The sequence below is a fragment of the Triticum dicoccoides genome, chromosome 5A (genome assembly GCF_002162155.2).
Source record: "Triticum dicoccoides isolate Atlit2015 ecotype Zavitan chromosome 5A, WEW_v2.0, whole genome shotgun sequence".
Taxonomy (NCBI): domain Eukaryota; kingdom Viridiplantae; phylum Streptophyta; class Magnoliopsida; order Poales; family Poaceae; genus Triticum; species Triticum dicoccoides.
This window is the reverse complement of record NC_041388.1, coordinates 250,373,532-250,387,205: the sequence shown is the minus strand read 5'-3', so window position 1 is coordinate 250,387,205 and position 13,674 is coordinate 250,373,532.

The window sequence follows — 13,674 nt, the reverse complement described above, 5'->3', positions numbered from 1 at the left end:
GGCAATGCTTTTTCTCCTAATCTGGAGACAAAGCGGCTTAAAGCTGCCACACATCCGGCTAGTTTTTTGACCTATTTAAGGTCTGTTGGTGTAGCCAATTGTGACAAAGCTCGAATTTCGGCTAGGTTTGCCTCAATTCCTCTATTGGAAATGATGAAGCTAGCAGTTTTCCGGCGAGGACGCCGAAGACACACTATTCCGGATTGAGCCTGATGTCATATGCATAGAGGTTGTCGAATGTGAGACGCATGTCGTCCACTAGCGACTCGACATGCTTAGATTTGATGACGACGTCATCCACATATGCTTCGACCGTCTTGCCGATTTGTTTCTCCAGGCATGTTTGAATCATGCGTTGGTAGGTGGCGCCGGCGTTTTTCAGCCCGAAGGGCATAGTGTTGAAGCAGAAAGGCCCGTATGGGGTATGTCGGTGTCAAAACTGGCGGATCTCGGATAGGGGGTCCCGAACTGTGCGTCTAAGGTGGATGGTAACAGGAGGCAGGGGACACCATGTTTACCCAGGTTCGGGCCCTCTTGATGGAGGTAATACCCTACGTCCTGCTTGATTGTTCTTGATGATATGAGTATTACAAGAGTTGATCTACCACGAGATCGTTGAGGCTAAACCCTAGAAGCTAGCCTATGGAATGATTGTATGTTGTCCTACGGACTAAACCCTCCGGTTTATATAGACACCGGAGGGGGCTAGGGTTACACAAGGTCGGTTACAAGGGAGGAGATCTACATATCCGTATTGCCTAGCTTGCCTTCCATGCCAAGGAGAGTCCCATCCGGACACGGAATGAACTCTTCAATCTTGTATCTTCATAGTCCAACAGTCTGGCCAAAGGATATAGTTCGGCTGTCCGGAGACCCCCTAATCTAGGACTCCCTCAGTAGCCCCTGAACCAAGCTTTAATGACGATGAGTCCGGTGTGCAGTATTGTCTTCGACATTGCAAGGCGGGTTCTTCCCCAAATCTTGAATATCTGCTAAGTAGTGTCCAGCTCCCATAAATGTAGGACTTCTTGGCTTCTGCGCCTGTCGGTGTCAAAACCGGCGGATCTCGGGTAGGGGGTCCCGAACTGTGCGTCTAAGGCGGATGGTAACATGAGGCAGGGGACACGATGTTTTACCCAGGTTCGGGCCCTCTTGATGGAGGTAAAACCCTACGTCCTGCTTGATTATTCTTGATAATATGAGTAGTACAAGAGTTGATCTACCACGAGATCAGAGAGGCTAAACCCTAGAAGCTAGCCTATGGTATGATTGTATGTTGTCATACGGACTAAAACCCTCCGGTTTATATAGACACCGGAGGAGGCTAGGGTTACACAAGGTCAGTTACAAAGGAGGAGATATGCATATCCATATTGCCTAGCTTGCCTTCCACGCCAAGTAGAGTCCCATCCGGACATGGGACGAAGTCTTCAATCTCTTATCTTCATAGTCCAGCAGTTCGGCCAAAGGATATAGTCCGGCTGTTCGGAGACCCCCTAATCCAGGACTCCCTTAGTAGCCCCTGAACCAGGCTTCAATGACGATGAGTCCGGTGCGCAGTGTTGTCTTCGGCATTGCAAGGCGGGTTCCTCCTCCGAATACACCACGGAAGAGTTTGAATACAAGGATAGTGTCCGACCCAGCAAAATAAGTTCCACATACCATCATAGAGAGAATAATATTTCCACAAATCTAATCTGCTGACACGTTTTGGCAGCATGACATCACGCCACGGCCCGGTAATTATTTGAACCGTTTTTCGTTAACCAGCCCCGCACATAACGCGAGGGGGTTTCTTGACACGTCTTGTCAAAGCAGAGATTGTGTTCCCCTTATCACGGGATTCTCATCAATGCAAACGTGGGTAACCCAACCGTGCTTGTTGGTATGACTCCTAGATCTTAGGTAAGACTCGAACGGCGACGAGGAGGACGCCTGATATTCATCCCCTTTATAAAGGGACAGGGATTTTTCTTTTTTCCCTCCTGCGCTCAATCAAATCCTTCCCCTGCCTCGAGTTCTAACACCCAAAGCCCAGGTCAGGTGCTTTGGACCTTCAATCATGTCCGGATACAGCCTTCGAGGTCAGTGGATGCCTTCCTCCATCACAGAGGAGGACACCAAGAAGTTGAGGGAGGCCAAATATCTAACCGCCGAAATTTCGCATAGGCTGCTCGCCCGAGGGCAGGTCGTCCCTACTCCCGAACCCAACGAGAGCGTTGTGTTCGTCTCCCACTTCCTCTGAGGACTAGGCCTCGCTCTGGATCCCTTTGTTAGGTGTCTTATGTTCTATTATGGGCTGGATTTTCACGATCTAGCCCCGGATTCCCTTCTTCACATCTCGTCATTTATTGTCATTTGTGAGGCCTTCCTCCGCATTACCCCTCACTTCGGCATGTGGCTCAAGACCTTCAATGTGAAGCCGAAGATGGTCGAGGGGCAGTACGCAGCGTGCGGAGGTGCTCTAATAAGCAAAATTGCTGACGCTCCATGGCCAAAGGATTCCTTTCCAGAGGTGTCCGGATTGTGGCAACAGGAGTGGTTTTACATCACAGCTCCCCAAAGTGCCAAGTGGGTAGCTGCCCCCACCTTTCGCTCGGGCCCTCCACCACAACTGATGTCATGGATTCAGCAGGGGGCTGAGTTGGGGTCCAGCCAAGGACGTGCCAATACTGCATAGCCGTATCCGATATCTCTTCAAGGGAGATTTTAGTCTGGTTATGGTAATGCAAGTTATGCTGGTTCGTCGAATCCAGCCTTGCAAACGTCGGCCCCTCTGCGTGTGGGAATTCAACCCGGAAGGACCGCGCACTATTTAGAATTTCCTCGGCATGATGCACGAGGAGATGTACAAATTGTTCTTCAGACCCCAAATAGAGTGCCCGGACACTACTGAGGACGTGGGCCTGAGCTGCAACCGCCCCGCTGCCCAAGTAATCCCATGGCCGAACACACTGTCCTTTTATTTATCATGACATCATTCTGAAGAATCGCTCTTTGACCAGGACTTGATAACAAAGGCGAAGATGATCCGGTGTTCAGCCCCCCTTCCTGAAGGTTTGGACAATCTGGTGTTGGAAAAGATGCTCGAGCCAACACCTTGTCTAGTGCCCTCAAAGGAAGATGAAGGGGGAATAAAGAGGGCGAAAGCAGGCCTCCATCGCTACCAATTCCAATTGAGGGAATGAGCGCCTCCGCGTGGGAGGATAACCAAGGGGAAGAATCTAACACTCTCTCTCCCCGAGGAAGGAAGATGACTACTTCTGAAGATCCGGAAACTAAGGTTTCCAAACGGGAGAAGAAATCTCCGCCAAAGGGTCCTGCCTCGGAGGGTATTCTTGCCGCACAATGTCCGCGCGGGGGTCAGCCCTCTACCGAGTTGTAAGTAATCAAAAAGTACTTAATAGTGAAGATATCCTACCTTACTTCCGAAGACAATAACCGATGCTTGTAAATTGTAGTCCGGATCGCAGCCCTTCTCGACAAAGTACATCTTCGGGGGATCTTCTTCTGGAGATGATGGAGAGCGAAACGCCTCCCCTGAACTCCCTAGCTCAAGAAGCGGGCGACCTTGAAGTGTCGTCACAAAGGGTATCTCTGGATCCAATATCGCCAGAGGATAACCCTTTGGCTGCCCGACATCCCCAGTATCCGGCTCCTGAGGAGAGCGACAGCAAGGGTCCGTACTGTGTGTGGTCGGCCGCGCTGAAGGATCTTCTGGGGAAAGCTGTCGTCTCGGAAGCGCATCGTACGCTAATGGGTACGGTAATTGAAAGGATTTCATCCGCCGAAAGCGGTTTGCACGAAGCTTTTATGAGTCTGCTGAAAGGCTTCGAGGTACGTAAAATAATGTATGTCTTTTAATAGTACCGCATACGTTAGGTATGCCCATGCAGATAGTAGCCCCTGAGACTCTGGTTGTCGTCGAGAACGGTGGCAAATAGAGGATCATAGTCCCAGGTAATAACCAGACCGCCTTTATGTGCAGGTGGTTGAAGCTCCGGTGGCTAGCCGGACTGATGCATTTGCCAAACTAAAGCGGCAACTGGATGCGGAAGATGCCGACATCGTGCTTGTCAACAAGCGGCTTGATGAGGCACAGGGTGAGTGATTTTTCTGGTGATCGTCACATAATAAGAGCAACATGATGCCAATATCTTTAATATGTTGTGACTGCAGATGGAGCAGCCACCATGGATACCCTTTGGGCGGAGCTTGCCCGGGCCAAGGAGCAAGCAAGGAGTAGCAATGTGGCCGCTTTACAGGCGGCCGAAGAGTTAAAGGCCGGACAGGCCGCACATTGCGAGAGCAAAGAAAAAGTTGCCAAGATGGCCGTGGAGTTAAAAGATGCTGCTGACCGTTTCCGGCTTCTTGAAGAGGAAAACCGGGCGAAGGCGACGGACCTGGAGAAGGCCCGGGTGGCTGCCAAGGAAGCCCGCTCCAAAATTAGAGCGATGAAGGAGGAGCTGAATCAAGCTGCAGATATCGTGTCTGGGAAGCCCTTCTTGTTACGGACTAAGTTTGGAGATCCGAAGTATGCTCCTCTCGACCGGCTATGGAGTTTTGCGGACGCGTACATGGATTTGGCTGCCAGTGCTGCTGATGCAGCCGAGTACTTCAAGGATGAGAAAGGTCCCGAAGTGGAAAAGTTCTTCTGGTCACAGTTTCACGCTCCAGTCCATCCGCTGTTGCTGAATGAGCGATTGACCGGTTGGGCCGAGCTCCATAGGTTGTCCGGACTTGCCATGAGGTCCGTTGTGGATCACCTGTGGTCGGGAGGGCCAAGGCCAAGTAGCTACTTTAGCTTAGTGCAACAATTCCTTGAAGATGTGCCACGCATCGATGCTGTGAAGAGATCAGCGTGCATAGAAGGTGCGCGGATGGCCCTTGCTTGTGTTAAAACATACTGGGCGGAGATGGAGGCCACCACTGTTGCAGCACAGGGTTCGGCCATAGGCCCAGTGGCTGCCGAGCACTATTTTGAAGAAGTCCTTGAAGGCGCTCGTTCGATAGAGGCTCAGTGCTCGAAGAATATTATTTTCCAGTGACATGTAGTCCCATTGTACAAACAATGTTTTATTGAATTTATCAAGGTTGTATTTATACTTTTGCCCGAAAGTGCTATTATGCCTCCTCTGCGGCCGTTTATGTATATATGTATATAACCTGAAAGATGGCAGTCGTCGGCTTCAGCCCCCACGCATATAATGCGGGGGTGTTCGCAGAAGATGCATGTTCACACTTGATCCAACGTCTTGGTCCATTAAGGAGGTGATAGCGCAGCGAACTAGGTAACCGGACTATAATGCTTTAACACTTTCACTTAGCCAGAGGAGTTTGACAGTGGGGCTACTATATAGCCCCTGGTGGCTCCGCGCTCATCCGGATTCGGGGCGCGTACATGCCTGGCCGGGAAACGGCCCTTCGTTAAGGCGGAGGAATCCCAAAGATTCCGCTAGGTCATCGAGTGGTTGACCATTCTCATGCTATATCATGCCAGTCAGTTTTCGGCTTTCTCTACTGAGGTGCTCGTCCGGATGAACCAGTGCACAATCGCAGTAGTTCTCCTGGTGCCGCCTTAGCCGATAGAGCGGAACGTAAGGCAGCAAAACACAGGAGCCGGGCCAACCCAACATTTGACCAAAGACATGATTCAGAGCTGATGCATATAAGGCCAAACTCGCGACGCTGAACACTCCCAAAGGTATTCGGTCTTTATGATGTAAACCGGGCTTAAGCAGTGCCCTTTGTAATAAGCCCCTGGTGTCCAGGTACGTGCAATATTCTGACGTGGCTACATGCCAATACGTCAGCATCCTTCTCAATTGTACTGAGAATCCGGGGGATGTGTATCAACAAGAGACAGTAAAAAAGGTTTACGCAGGGTCTTAATCTAAAAAGAATCCTTGGAACGGGTCCCTGCTGCACGTCTGCGCCTGTGTCTCCGTTGTGCCGTATCCTGGGCGGGTGTAGCACGATGGTCATCTGTAAAAGAGAGGAACTTAGTTGACAAGTTGTCGTGCAAAAAGGTAGGTTATAGTAAAGAAACCATGTACAATTCAAGATGAGTAAAGTTGAGCCTAATTGCCACTTGTTTGCGTGTGTTGAGCCCCTTGTATTGTAATAGGGGTATAGCCATCAAACCTGTATCGATTACATATAGCTGCGCCGGACTCGTCTAACTGTGTCCGTGGTCTTAACGATCTGTCAAATGCTTTAGTTGGTGAGGCCGTTTAGTGTGCGGCTGCCAAGGCAGCCGCACGGTCTTCTGCGCGCAAGGAGCACTCAATATTTCCATTTACTGTAATGATGCCGCACGGACCGGGCATCTTAAGCATGAGAGAAGCGTAATGCGGTATTGCGTTAAAGCGAGCGAAAGCTTCACGTCCGAGTAGTGCTTGATAACCACTTTGGAACAGAGCGATGTGGAACATTAAATTTTTGCTACGGATGTTATCGGGAAAGCCGAATATAACCTCTAGTAGTAGGGAGCCCATGCAATGGGCCTCTGGGCCTGGCGTTACTCCTTTAAAGGTAGTATTGTTGTGGCTAATTTTTGTTGGGTCTATCCCCATTTTGCGGACTGTGTCCTGATATATCAGGTTTAGACTACTGCCGCCGTCCATCAGGACTCGTGTGAAGTGGTATCCGTCAGCTATTGGGTCTAATACCAAGGCAGCCCATCCTGCACGCCGGATACTTGCCGAGTAATCCCGATGGTCGAAGGTGATCGGTTGGGGCGACCAGTGGCAGAACTCCGCGGTGATAGGCCCTGGGGCATGCGTCTCTAGGAGTGCCGCTTTGTTTCTCCCCTTTGTCACGTGTAACACGTTTACTGTTTTGACTTCTGGTGGGAATTTCTTCTGTTCCCCGGTGCTTTGCTTGCGAGGCTCGTCCACGTCTTGGCTCGGTGTATCCTGCCCCTTACGTTCGGCGTTGAGCTTGCCGGACTGCTTGAAGACCCAACATTCTCTATGGGTATGATTTGCAGGTTTATCGGGGGTGTTATGGCTCTGACATATTTGGTCCAGAATCTTGTTTAGGCTGGACAATTCGTCTCTGTTGCCTTTGGAGGGCAGCTTCTGCTGACCTGGCCGAGAGCTTCTGAATCCGGCGTTTACCGCCGTGCTCTTCGGGTTGTCTTCTTTATTCCGGCGCTTGTTTTTGCTGCGTCGTGATTTCCCGTTTCCGTCCCTGACTTCAGATGTACTTGGGTCGCTGGTGCTGCATCGGGCTAACCAGCTGTCCTCGCCCGCGCAAAAGTGGGCCATGAGGCTTGTTAATGTTGCCATTGTTCTCGGCTTTTCTTGGTCGAGGTGTCTGGCAAGCCATTCGTCTCGAACGCTGTGCTTGAAAGCTGCTAAGGCTTCGGCATCCGGACAGTTGACTATTTGGTTCTTTTTAGTGAGGAACCTGTTCCAAAGCTTTTGGGCTGACTCTCCGGGCTGTTGAGTTATATGACTTAAATCGTCTGCATCCGGTGGTCGGACATAGGTCCCTTGAAAATTTTCCCAAAAGGCGTCTTCGAGCTCTTCCCAGCTTCCAATGGATTTTTCGGGGAGGCTTTTAAGCTAGTGTCGAGCTGGCCCTTTGAGCTTGAGGGGTAAGTACTTGATGGCGTGGAGATCATCTCCTCGAGCCATATGGATATGGAGGATGTAGTCCTCAATCCAGACCCCACGGTCTGTTGTTCCGCCGTACGCCTCTATGTTTACGGGTTTGAATCCCTCTGGAAATTCATGGTCCAGAACCTCATTGGTGAAACATAGGGGGTGTGCGGCACCCCTGTATTTGGGTGTACCGTGGTGTTGGGATGTTTGTTGTGTTGCATTGCATGCTGGAGCGCGCTTGTGTGGCCCATAGATGGATCCGGTTGCACCATCCTTTTGATGCAAGCCCTCACGTGGATCGCGTACTGGCTTATGTGCGGCGTTGTTTTCCGCTCTATGTTGACCACGAGGTCGTCTATCCGACCGGATGGCCAATTTGTTTTTTGGTTGCGGGGGATCTAAGGCCTCCTCATCGAATTCAGGTAGCAACTTTCACTTCGGGTAGCTCTTGGTGTGGCGATTACTGTCGTACTTCGCTGCAGTGTTGAGTACTTCACTCCATCTGATTCTGAGTGTGTCTTGGGCAGCCCTGAGCCTTTGCTTCTGCTTTTTCAAACTCCTCGCAGTGGCAACAAGCCTTTGATGGGCATTCCGTTGCTCCGGGTGCCTGTCCGGTGTGATGTCGTCCGGACTATTATCTTCGACGGAGTCGAGTTGTTCGGTTTGATTTTTCGTGTTGCCGTGGTCGGGTGATGGTTCACCCTGCTCTATCGCTGGGTCTATATGATTGCTATTTCTGCCGAGGCGGGATTTGGAGCGGCGCTTACGCCTCCGCTTTGACTGCTTCTCGAGGGAACAACCCTTCGCTGCGTCCTTCCGTTCCTCGTCGTCATTTTCTTTGGGTGTGTCCACCATGTATACATCATATGATGAAGTGGGCGTCCAGTGTCCTGTGGGCAGTGGTTCCTGTTCGTCTCCTGCATCGTCGTCCATACTGTCGATGTCTTCGGAGTCGAAGTCGAGCATGTCGGTCAAATCGTCGATAGTGGCTACTAAGTGGGTGGTGGGTGGGCAGCGAATTTCTTCGTCATCTGCATCCCAATCCTGCCGAACATAGTTCGGCCAGGACTCTCCTGACAGGGAGAGAGACCTTAATGAGCTCAGTATGTCGCCGAAGGGCGAGTGCTGAAAGATATCCGCGGAGGTGAACTCCATGATCAGCACCCAGTCGGATCCGATAGGCACGGGCGCAGACGGTTCGGAGTTCGTGGCTGGTGAAGAATCTGGCAGTTTGGCACCACGGCTCTCGTGAAGGGTAAGGTCGATACTCGGCTTGATCGCCGATGAAAATGCGGCCTCCGTGGCGGGGTCTATCCACCCGTCCCTGGATGGTGCAATTGGCTCCGAATTGAGGGTCGGAGCGGTCGCCGGTGCGATCTCCTGAACACTGTCCGATGGTAGAGCTAAATCATGCTCATCGTGACCGTACGGCGCACTCGGCAAGGGATCGAATCCGTCGAAGATCAAGTCTCCGTGGATGTCGGCTGTGTAGTTCAATTTTCCAAATCTGACCTGATAGCCAGGGGCGTAGCTCTCGATCTGCTCCAGATGGCCAAGCGAGTTGGCCCGCGGTGCGGAGCCGACGAATATAGAGATCTGTCCGGGGAGAAAAGTCTCACCCTAGACTTCATCGCTATCGATGATTGAAGGAGCCATCAAGCCTAATGATGTTGACACAAAGGAACTCTCAATGAATGCACCAATGTCGGTGTCAAAACTGGTGGATCTCGGGTAGGGGGTCTCGAACTGTGCGTCTGAGGCGGATGGTAACAGGAGGCAGGGGACACGATGTTTTACCTAGGTTCGGGCCCTCTTGATGGAGGTAAACCCCTATGTCCTGCTTGATTATTCTTGATAATATGAGTAGTACAAGAGTTGATCTACCACGAGATCAGAGAGGCTAAACCCTAGAAGCTAGCCTATGGTATGATTGTATGTTGTCCTACGGACTAAAACCCTCCGGTTTATATAGACACCGGAGGAGGCTAGGGTTACACAAGGTCGGTTACAAAGGAGGAGATATGCATATCCGTATTGCCTAGCTTGCCTTCCACGCCAAGTAGAGTCCCATCCGGACCCGGGACAAAGTCTTCAATCTCGTGTCTTCATAGTCCAGCAGTCTGGCCAAAGGATATAGTCCGGCTGTCCGGAGACCCCCTAATTCAGGACTCCCTCAGCGCCCAATAAGGGCTATCTTCCACGTGTCGAGCGAATGCGAGGAGCCAGGGCGTTTTTTACATTCGCCCCCTAGCCAGGTAAATAAATCGTCTATTAAAGGGATGGGGATTCTTGGATCCAATCCACACCATCCTCCCACGGCGAGAATCCATCAGAGCGCGCTTGGAAAAATCCATTTCATCATGGCCGGCCATCGTAGCTCCTCCTCCCACTCCCGTAGCCCTAAGCCCGGTGATTGGGAGAAGTGTTCCGTTCCGCATAGCCGATTAGTAGAGTTGCAGACCTAGGGATTTCTCCCTCCAGTGTATATGGTCCCTGTCCGAGTCGGGCTCGCCACCTATAATGGCGGGGAGCAAGCGGAGACCTTCCCCAATCCCTCCAAGGGGGAGCGGGTATGCCTTGTCCCTTACTTACTAAGGGGACTTGGATTTCCAATCCATCCGTTCCTCCGCGGACTCCTGGAGTTTTATGGCCTCCAGTTGCATAATTTCACCCCAACTTCCATATTACACATCACCGGTTATGTTGCCATTTGTGAGCTGTTTCTGGGCTACGAGGCTCATTTTGAGCTGTGGAAGAGGCTATTCTGCCTTGTGCCTCGTACACAGGAGCGGTCACTTTATCAAGTGGGCGGAGCCGAAATATGGCGCATCGCCGAGACCGGATACCTGTCCGGTACCCCGAAGAAGACGTCCGAAGACTGGCCTTCGGAGTGGCTTTACATGGAGGACGTCCCTCTTCCAGACCTTGTTCGGAGGGGTCTTCCTGAGTTCAACAATGCTCCTCTGAAGAAACGCCGAAGTTGGCGCCCATGGAGCCCCCAGGAGGAAGACAACGGAGAAGTCCTTTACCTGATGGACCAGATTAAAGTGCTGGCTCAATCAGGATTGACAATAATCGAGGTTATGTCAATATACATAATGCGGGGGGTGCAGCCGCTTCAATATCGAGGGCACCCCCTGTGGTGTTTTCACGGGGAAGATGATGCCACCCGCTGCGGGCGTAAGGGACCGGACTACGCTGCTGCTTTAGCAAAAAAATTGTCCGAGTTGTTCAAGGGAGAGGAAGAGGAGTTCATCTGTATTAAGCCGCAGGATGGATTCTCCATGTACAACCCTCCAAGCTGGGTGAGCTGTCACTCTTTGCTCCCAACCTTCCCGCATTCTTTGTTGTAAATACTCACCTTGCCGTTTCATGGCAGGAACTGCGAAAAGCTGTAAGGGAGGTCAACAACCCACCTCCACAACCAAAGGACCCTGACCGGGCCCTCGATCCCGGACTTGAAGAGGATCTGGACATATTTGTGGAGCTGATAGATAGGAAATTCTATCAATTGAGTTGCGATGACGCCATGGTGGCCATAATGGCTGACTATCCAGGACTACTCCCTGCATCGCATGTAAGAAAAGACCGGAGTCCCGACTTCGAAAAAGGATCCCCTTTTATGCACTTCACCTACCGTACATGTATGGTGTTTTACAGGGAAGGCCTTCGGGACGCCGTGCCGAACCCGCAACGACTCGCCAACAAGGAGCACCAAAGCCGGGTAGGCCAAAAAGGAAGGCGGTCAGGACAAAGACGCCGGCGCAGAGGTATGACACAAAACCTCGCTTCGTGGTTGTCGTCTTTCTTAAAATATAATGACGTCCATGTTTCCTAGTAGAAAAATCGCTCGCCGGATTATATCCGGAGAGGCTGTCGATCACGCCTCCACTAGTCGGGCTCCAGGGCCGGACATAGAGGCGGAAGCTAACACGGGGCGGACGTCGAATGCTCCTCCTACAGAGGATGCAGACAGACTATCCGCTACAAATTCTGAAGTGGAGAGCGCCATGAATCACATGCATCGCCGGGCCGTACTCTGTGACGATTGTTTCTCCCAAGAGGCATTCGATGCCTTCAACTCAGGAGACGCCGTACATCCGTGCTGCTCAGAATGGTCTAGCCCGAGCCACGGACCAGTATGTAAGAGATATACGGGTAAGAAAATCTGACAATTATATGTATCAGTAGCCCCTGAGACTTGAAACAGTTGACGCAACTGATTTAAGGATCATTATTTGTGCAGGCTCTTACAGAGAAGAATTCCCTCCTATCTCAAGAGCTGGAAGAGTGCAAGGCCCAGCTAGGGGCCGCTGTTGCCATGTTGAAGGAGTCCGAGAAGGTCCCCTCTGGTAACACTTGTTTTCATTTCAAAGAATACAGGTACCAGGTAGTATACGACATGCATGCAAATCTAACAATAGATGTTGCAGATGACCCCGGAGTGAATCCGGAGGCCGTGGCGGTGAATGCGATACGTGTTGATTGACAGCTAAATGCTGGCGAGCATGTGCTTACATGAGTCAGGCAGGAGAAAAATGATCTCCAAGACGCCAATATCCGGCTGGGCGTGGAACTGAAAGATGTCTGAGCCCAGCTAGCGGACTCCATGAAGGAGAATAAGCGGCTTCGGCGCGGCATTTTTAGTAAGTGCTTGAACGAACTTTTTAAAGGAGTTCGGCGAAGAAGCCGGCTAACAGAGTTATGTCTGCAGGTATGCTGACGGGCCGTCCCGCGGAGGAGATGCCTGGGTCTTCGGGTGATCTTCTACCAGAGCTCTCACAACTGCACGAGCAAGTTCGGCAAGTGATGCAGGGTATTGCCCAAGCCAAGTGGCCATCCGTGGCCCCGCCAGGAGGCATGAGGGAGCTTATAGATAAGCTCAAAGGAGCGTGTCAGCGCTTCCGATTATGGAAGATATCGGCCTGCCGACAACGTGCAAGGGAAACCTGGGCTATGGTGAAGACGCGATATATCAAAGCTGACCCAAACCATATGGCCGAGGTCGGACCTATGGGGCCCGATGGGAAAGAGATCCCCGTCAGTTTAGTGTATGACCAAGTAGAATTAGCCGCAAAGTATTCCCAACAGGATTGTAGGCTAGACATCCTGTTGGATGGTATAGAAGAAGAATTTAATCAGTCTTAGTGACTGTGTACTTCAAATGACATATGTAATGTCCTAGCCGGATTGTAAATCATTTGTCATGGCGGACCTTTTCGCTTCGACCTCTGGAGCCGATAGTCCGGAGTGTATCCGAATACCTGCTCGGTTATGTAAAAACCGGGGTATGCATGGAAACCAGGCGTAGGAGTCATAAGTGCTTGAACAGACAAGTACCCAACTAGCTATGTTATATTACATGGGTAGTAAGAAACATCTTCCAGGGAGAATAGTCCCGTTAAGGGTTCCTTTCCCTACGTAAGCATGCCCTAATATGCATGTTCGAACTGTGAAAAGAGACGCAGGCTATAACCATCTAGGGCATGTTTCCAATTAAATAAAAGTCATCTTTTATTCATCGACCGAATATTCCCTTAAGAATGCTAGCTTTCGGCTTCACCTAGTCTGAGGTACACATCCGACTGACCCGGCAGTAACAATCGCAGAGGTGCTCCCTGATGCGGAGCATCCCAAGATCATCCCCATGGACGCACCCACACCTACAACGGCACCACTTGGACCAATGACAGGAGCCCAAGCCAAGGCTATCGAAGATAAGGTGAACTCACTCATCTCCGAACTTCCACTTTCTATGCATGAGACAAGGCTACTACCTAAGTCCGAGCTGTTGTGCATGATTAGGTACCAAGAGGGTCCTCCCGAAGATGCGCATGAAGACGGACAAGTCCCCAAGTCCACGGATGAGGAGAACCATCGGAAGGAGCCAAGAGCATCTCCCAGGACCCGGACATCTGGCCAAGGCCCCGGACATCTGGCCCCAGGAGCACCCTCCACGTCAGTTGCTCAGCCTCCAAGTGCATACAGGCCCCGGACATCCGGCCCGCAAGCCCGGATATCCGGCCCTTCCCGAGGCCCCGGATATCCGGCCCCCCTGCCCGGA